The sequence below is a fragment of the Anas platyrhynchos genome, chromosome 23 (assembly GCF_047663525.1).
Source record: "Anas platyrhynchos isolate ZD024472 breed Pekin duck chromosome 23, IASCAAS_PekinDuck_T2T, whole genome shotgun sequence".
Taxonomy (NCBI): Eukaryota; Metazoa; Chordata; class Aves; order Anseriformes; family Anatidae; genus Anas; species Anas platyrhynchos.
Genome location: NC_092609.1, coordinates 902,759 through 910,021, shown reverse-complemented (window position 1 = coordinate 910,021; position 7,263 = coordinate 902,759). Strand labels below are relative to the sequence as shown.

The 7,263-nt window shown below is 54.1% G+C and overlaps 1 long non-coding RNA gene across 3 annotated transcripts; it reads right to left on the bottom strand.

The window, feature by feature from the left end:
• LOC119713499 (uncharacterized) lies at nt 1-6,515 on the bottom strand. 3 transcript variants are annotated; one of them, XR_005260726.2, is made up of 4 exons: nt 5,456-6,515; nt 3,457-3,515; nt 2,485-2,644; nt 1-604 (listed from the first exon to the last, which is right to left on the bottom strand). It is a non-coding gene; the product is annotated as an uncharacterized lncRNA (long non-coding RNA). The 3 variants fall into 3 exon arrangements; XR_011804767.1 differs by lacking the exon at nt 1-604 and having other exon boundaries at nt 1,919-2,644; XR_011804768.1 differs by lacking the exon at nt 1-604 and having other exon boundaries at nt 2,519-2,644; nt 3,395-3,515.
• Between the last annotated feature and the right edge of the window lie 748 nt (nt 6,516-7,263).

The following is a 7,263-nucleotide window of genomic DNA, read 5'->3' as shown; positions in this document are numbered from 1 at the left end:
ATTTTTCAAACTGTTTGTGTTTTTTCTGGATGATAAATTTATCTTCAGACAGCCTCAATATGACTAATTAACTTTGAAATATAAGAACCAGATGTGTGAGCTGGAGAGCTTTCTGAACTCATGCCAGGCATTTTTCTCCTCTCCTCTTCCCTCTCCGTCTCCTCCTCTCTCCCTTTCCGTGCCGCCTGCGCCGGCATCGCCCCACAGCACGTGGGGAAGCCTGGGTCCCTCTCGGGCACAAAATCCCACTCTTTTTCCCCATTCTGCCCCCCGGTTCCATTCCTACCTCGCTGACATTGCCCCCACGAGCGGCGCGGGGCCCCCGCACCTGATGCGGAGCAGGGGGAGCGAGCTGCCATCAGCCGCTTGCCACATGAAAGGAAAGCAGCTCGGGATGTGACACCAAGTGATTGCTTTTCAAGAAAACCTTCCCGTCTGAAGTGGGTTTCCCCCCTCTCCTCCTTTCATGAGCGGATCGCTGCGCGGTGCCGGAGGAAGCGAGGCGTTTAGGTGCCGATTAATTAAGCAGAGCCTCTCAGCTTCAATCCCGCCTTGCTCACGCGCGGCCTCGCCCCGTCACAAACCCCAGCTTTCTGTTTGGGAACTGAAAAAAAAAAAAAGAAAAAAAAGAAAAAGAAAAAGAAAAAAAAAAAGAAAAAGGAAAAATCCCAGTTTTCAGTTTTATGTAATTTCACTGTTCTGTTGGGCAGGTGACGAGCAAGACACGAAGGTGGAGACAGACCCAAAGCGAAGTGACTGCCTCTGGATCACCGAGCAGATTCCCAAAATCAGCCACGTTGGGGTTCTCTCCAGCTGGGGCAGGGATCCTGGGGTCCTGGAGAAGGGAAGGCCCTTTCCTAACCAGACCTGATTTTTGGGAAGCATCTCTCCATAGCGCATCGAGCCCCGATGCTGTGCAACTGATGCAGCAGGCAGGATACCCTAAAATTCCCTGATCCATCTCGGCCCCTTCTGGCCCAGCGGGGGCTGCTGGTGATGCGTGGCCAGGGCCCAGGCGGTGCCCACGTCGCCAGGGAGGTGACATCGCCCGTCACGCAAATTTCAACAAGTGTCTTTTCAGCCAAAACAGATTTCTCAAACAAAATGTAAATATTCATGTAAAAATGTTGGTTTTGGTGGAGATTCTCCTGATCTTCTTGGAAATGGCAATCAAAATAATGTTTTTTTAATTGCTTTTCTAAAATACTTTTTTTTTTTCTTTCTTTTTAAGTTTTTCGCTTCAACAACCCGAAATTTATTCCATGGAAAAACTTCAGTGTCAAAATTATTTGGTCCGTGTGTTCGGGGAGAAGGCTGCCGTGCCCAGCCCCTTGCACGAGGTCTTCTTATGGGAGCGCTTCTGACCTGCTCCTGCCTTCATCAGCAAGAACGCCGGTCAGTGTTTTTAATTACTGCTTCCCACGGCCAATTAGCCCCGTGTGTGTCTGTGCACGCAGATGTGCAGCTCCCCCAGCTCCAGGGGTTCTGGGATGGGTTTGAAATGGGATGGGATGGGGATGGGGATGGGATGGGATGGGATGGGATGGGGATGGGGATGGGGATGGGGATGGGGATGGGATGGGGTTGGGATGGGATGGGGTTGGGATGGGATGGGATGGGATGGGATGGGGATGGGGATGGGGATGGGGATGGGATGGGATGGGATGGGGATGGGGATGGGGATGGGGATGGGATGGGATGGGATGGGATGGGATGGGATGGGATGGGATGGGATGGGATGGGATGGGATGGGATGGGGATGGGATAGGGATGGATGGGATGGGATGGGGATGGGGATGGATGGGATGGGGATGGGGATGGGGATGGATGGGATGGGATGGGGATGGGGATGGATGGGATGGGGATGGGATGGGATGGGATGGGATGGGATGGGATGGGATGGGATGGGGATGGGGAGGGATGGGGATGGGAATCCTGCCCAGGCAGGTGGAGCCCTGCAGCCACCACCTCCTGCAGCGTCTGGCAGACGTTCCCCACCCCTCTCACCCCTTTCCCATTTCCCTGGCTCAAGCTTTGCCCTGCAGAGCATGCGCCACGGCTCCGTGCTCAGGCTGCCAGGGCTGTAATGGAACATTGCAAACATAACAGCCTGAAAAAAATGAGCCGAACTTTCCCCTCCCCATGCCTCAGCCTTGCCCTAAATATACATAACAAGCTGCGGAACTCGACTGGCTGCGAGATAGGAGCCATCAGTGGATGTTGACAGCCTTGATGTCTTGGCGGGCAGGATCCAACAGCATCTCCCACTGTATGGCGCTAGATATTTAATAAAGTAAAACCCCCAGGATCAAGAAGGCTGCAATCCCTCCCAGCTCCTTTCTTCTGCTTTGCTCGAGCTCTTTAAAGCCTGCCTCCCGTCTCTCTCCAGAAAATCCTTTCATGCCTCCCTCACCAGACTGACATTTTGACAAGTTGCCACGAGTGACATCTGATTTGTACAAATTTCAAGACTAATAAATCTACCTGTCAAAGCGGAAACTTTAAAAGGAGCTAAGCCCAGCGGGTATAGTTTAACAGAACTCAAGTTGATGAAACTGTAGGATGGAGAAATTATATCTGTCACAATCCACCCACATTAGTTCTGTAGAGATGTTGGCAACTGAAACAAACGTCTTTCACAGCCCTGAAAAAAAAAAAAAAAAAAAAAAAAAAAAAAAAAAAAAAAAAAAGAGAAAAAAATATAAAAGGAGACTGTTAATACTGTGAGTAACAAGTAACAGTTCTATTTGTAAACTAGCAAGTTTATTTATTTAATTTTTAATTTGCTTGTAGACGCGAGCGGGAGGGAAGGACCCCCCCCTGCTCCTGCACACCACTGTGCGCCCGAACCCGCGGGGTTTTGGTGTCTGGGGACCCCAGCATGGCTGTGACACCATGGGGATGATCAGTGCGTGATGCTCTGCCCCTCCAGGCCTCCCTGTTTTTGTTTTCTGCTCTGTAGCCAGTTCTCCGGCTGCTCCAGAAGCCTGGGACAAGCAGGAGGTGCCACCTCCTCCTGCCCAGTCCCCATCCACAAACCCACAGACCCCTTTTGAGGCTCTCCCACCCGCGTCCTGCGATGCTCAGCACAGCTCCAGCAGCACAGCCCCAGCCCCACAGCACTGCCCGCAGGGGAGGACATCCCAAACCCGTCCCCATCCCCGTCCCCACAGCCCCAGGCGCTCAACCCCAGCACTAAATACATTTTTCTGGAGCAGCGAGTACAAAGGGGGGCGGCTGCTTGACGAAGAGGTTAGGAAAGCAGCCCGGCACACCGAGGAAGGATGGCATCACCCAGCTGAATTCCCTCTTATTGCATCTCCTGGGGGAGGCACACGGCAGAGAAGAAATTAGAATTTCAGGAAGGTTTCCAAACCCCCAGCTCTGCACGGACCTCTTCCAGCACAGCCACACGAGGACCATCCCAGGCCATTCCTCACTTCCAGCGAGTCTTACCCAGAGATGCAGCTCCACAGTGGACCAGTCAATATATTTGTTTTCCTTTGGATACACAGCTGCAGAAGCAAGCCATGCAGAAAGTTTATTAAGCTGGGTTAATTTTCTAATAGCCGCCGCAATGATGGATGTAAGCCTCGCTGTCTTCCAGCTCAACTTAAAAGTCAAATAAAAATAATCATGCTGATGGAAAAATATAATTCTTCCAGCTAAGGCAGATAATATATGATCTGTTAGTGTCTGCCAAGCGGCTCGTCTCTGGTAACATTCCCATGCACTTCAGTGGGGTCAGAGTTCGGCTTGCGCTATGCGCTCACCCGTCCACCCTATACCGGGGGTTTCAGCGTAAACAACCCGCAGAGATTTTTTTTTTTTTTTCAACATCTGTATTATTTCTAATCTAATTCCCACGTCAAGGGCTCCGCTGAGATGAAGACCAAAGGCAGAGGCTCTGCTCCCGTGCTCGGCCCGGCAGCCTGATGCATGCGGGATTTACGCGCCGCGTCTCCTCGGGGCTGGGGCACGGAGCTCCCGCGGGTGGGATCCTGCCCGCAGCCGCCCTCCTCCTCCACCACGTGCCGTCCCGAAATCTCGTGCTCAGAAAACCGCAGCACGCGGGGATTATCCGAGAAGAATTTAACTCGCTTCCCGGCGATAAACTCTGGCTGGGGAGATTACGGGTGTTTACCCAAGAAGCAAACAGCGCTCGGCTCCAACCTGCGGCCGGAGCCACGAGGAAGGGCTTGGGGCCAGGCTGCAGGCGCTGCTGCCCCCCACCCCGCTGCAAAACCCCGATTTTTGTAATTATCCTGCAATTTGCTGCCGGGAGAGGCTGGCAAGACGAGGCGGCAAGGGCATTGCTTTGGTAGGTCTCACGTTGGGACGTGGGCTTCTTTTTTCAACGCTCACCGCCGCCGCGTGCGCCCAGGTAAATCACTCCTGCACTAATCTGGTTTGCTGAGCTCAGCCAGGTTTATAACCCTATGAGGGATGGCAGGCCGAGCCTGGCAGGTTATTTCTGTTATACTTCTTCCCTCGCTCCCCACCCTGCGTGCAGCAGATGACACCTATATATCTCGGCAGCGAAATTAAGTGCGGTAAGGAAAAGTTCGTTTTCCTCTTCCCCGCTAAAGCCTTGCGGCTGACATTGGGTTTGGTACCCGGCTGGGCGTTTTACTCTAACCTGTCTGCAATTTAATTCTGTTTCTAGCAGCGATGCTGCTGCTGGGCACGTTCATCTCTGCCACCTTTCCTTGCAGCCCCCTCTCCTTGCCTCGCCGCGGGGCAAAGCGCCGCACGGGGACTCGGGTGGAAAACAGCCCAAACTTTGCACATCTGCCCGGACGGCAGCAGAGGCAGGGGGCAGCTGTCCTGATTCCCATCCCCTTTTGTGAGGTGGGGGCTCCTCTCCCCGCCCCGCACGCTTATCTCCCCCCCAGGTTTCAAAGCCAGGCTAATCACATCCATCACACGCCTCGCATTAGCACGGCGAGCTCCAGGCTGTCACCGCACCTCATGCGCAGGCATATGTTCCAGCGAAGGGCCGAGTGATTTAGAGGGGACCATTCACATTCACAGTCATCGCTTCAAATAAACAGGCTGAGAGTTTAATGATTTCAAGGTAAAGCTCTTTTATTAAGACAACACAGGGAACTTTTTTCAACCACAGCTGACATCACTATAATAAATCACCATCATGTCTTGTGGGATTGAAAAAGCCAAAATACTGTCAGAACTGATTTTTCTGGCTACTCATGCCTCCAGAACAAACCATGTGTTTTTAATCAACAAATCTTTGTTTTGCATTTCTAAGACCCTAGCACTCTTTAAATAGTTAGCATTTACCAGAGGGATATTTTAAATTCAACACACTGCTTCCTTACTGAAGAGATTAGGAAACAGGACACCACATTACAGACTTACTGGGCTTGTCCGGGGCTTTTGGAAATTTGTTTTTGTTATATTCATGCAGAACAGAGAAGGGCTTTCCCATACTTGCCTCTAGCTCGGTTAGGCCGTTTCTCTCCCCGGAATCAGGATGTTCACTGCTTGCAGGAGTCAAACCAGCTCCCAGGACATCTTCAGAACCCTTCTTGTCCCTGTGCAAAGCCAGAAGGAAAAGCAGGGGGGAAAAAACAGCTCAGGGAGGTTCCCAAAGCAGTGGCAGCAGCGATGGGCATGGCTTCACCCACCATCACAGTGCCGTGTCCCCTCATCCTTCACCCCTTAGAGCCAGCTGCTGGGGACGCTGAGAGCATCCCCCAGTGCTGCCAAAAATCTGCTGCCTGTCCCCACTGGGACGTGCCGGGTGCCCCCCTGCAATGGGGGGGAGCCCGAGGGGGTCCCCTCCCCGCTGCGCTCTCAAGGTCAGGCTGAAACCGGAGCTGTCGGGATCCTCTTTCTCGCCCCACAGGACCCGCTCCCGCTGAGGGCAGCAGGCACGGCGTGCTCTGCCTGCTTGGCACAAATGTCAGCGCTGAGAATAAAACCGGGACCGGGCCCAGGCGCAAAGGTGCCCGTGCCAATCACCCCCCGTGCCCAGCAGTGGCCAAAAGGTGTGGGGAGCCTGGAGGGCGCTGCAGGAGGCTCCCTGCAGGACAGCACCCACAGGGCAGGACCTGGACCCTGTTCTCCCCACATTGCACGGCTCCCCAGGTGTGAAATCCCTGCTGGAGAAGGGCTGGGTGACCTGGAACCTGTCCCTGTGGTGGAGACCTCGTGAGGCTGCTCCCCAAGCAGCCCTGGGTGGCTCTGTGCTCCTGTCCCCGTGCCCACACAGTCACGGGACATTAGTGGGATGGTGAAAGGTGGGGACACCACACAGGGCACCCCTTTGCCTGCCCCAGCATCAGCCCCACTGCGTCCTGGACTGGCCACAAGCAGGTCCAGGGGCTGAGGGGACCTTCCCAGGGTGGCTTTATGGCAGTGTTGGGGTCCAAGCATCCCCTCTGCACTCCCAGCTGCTTCTCCCACGAGGCGCACAGCCCTGGGTCGGGGATGGACCTTACCCTTGGGGTGATCCCCTGCTCCTCCCGGGCTGACCCCAGGCCACAAAACCCCCTCCTCACCACCCCCTTTACCCCCAGACCCCCCGCAGCCAGCGAGAAGGCAGCGCGGGGGCGCACACCGAGGTGCCCACCCAGCACCCTCCCACGCAGCCCACGAGATCAAAGCCGGGAGCCCAGGCATGTGACGGGCAGGTGTCCGTCCCCTCGACAGGCCACAATTAATCACACGCTCTGTCCCACAAGGAGATCAAACCGGGCCTCCCGCCGGCTGTCGGTTGAAGCCCGCCTTCAAGTTACCCTAATTAAAGTTTTCTCCTCGCCCCCCCTCCTTGTCCTGCCGGCTGACTGCCGTCCCGTGACCGCCTCTTTCACTCCCTGAAACAAAGGCTGCAGTGAGCAGCCCTCATCCCAGCGCTGGAGCCGCCTGCTTTTCCTCCTTTTAAAGCAGGACGTTCCTCTGAAAAGTGGCATTTCCCATCTGGGGAGAAACGCCGGAGCCCCAGCACAGGGGCGATGTTCCCTGGGGGTGCAGGGGGGGAGGATTCTCCCCAGCCAAGCTCTGCTTTGGGGAGTTTCAGGGTTTCATTAAAGAAATCCAGGAGAGAAGCAAACTGTTTCTGTAACCAAGACTGAGGGGGTTTAAAAGCCCTCTTTAGGCAAGTAAGAAAATGAAGAAGTTTTAAGAATCGCGTTTCCCCTTAATGTGCGCTCACCCACCAAAATAAATAAATAAATAAAATAAAATCAGAGGGTTGCTCTGAGAAGCTGTTTGCAGTTGGGAAATCCAGCATGTGGTATC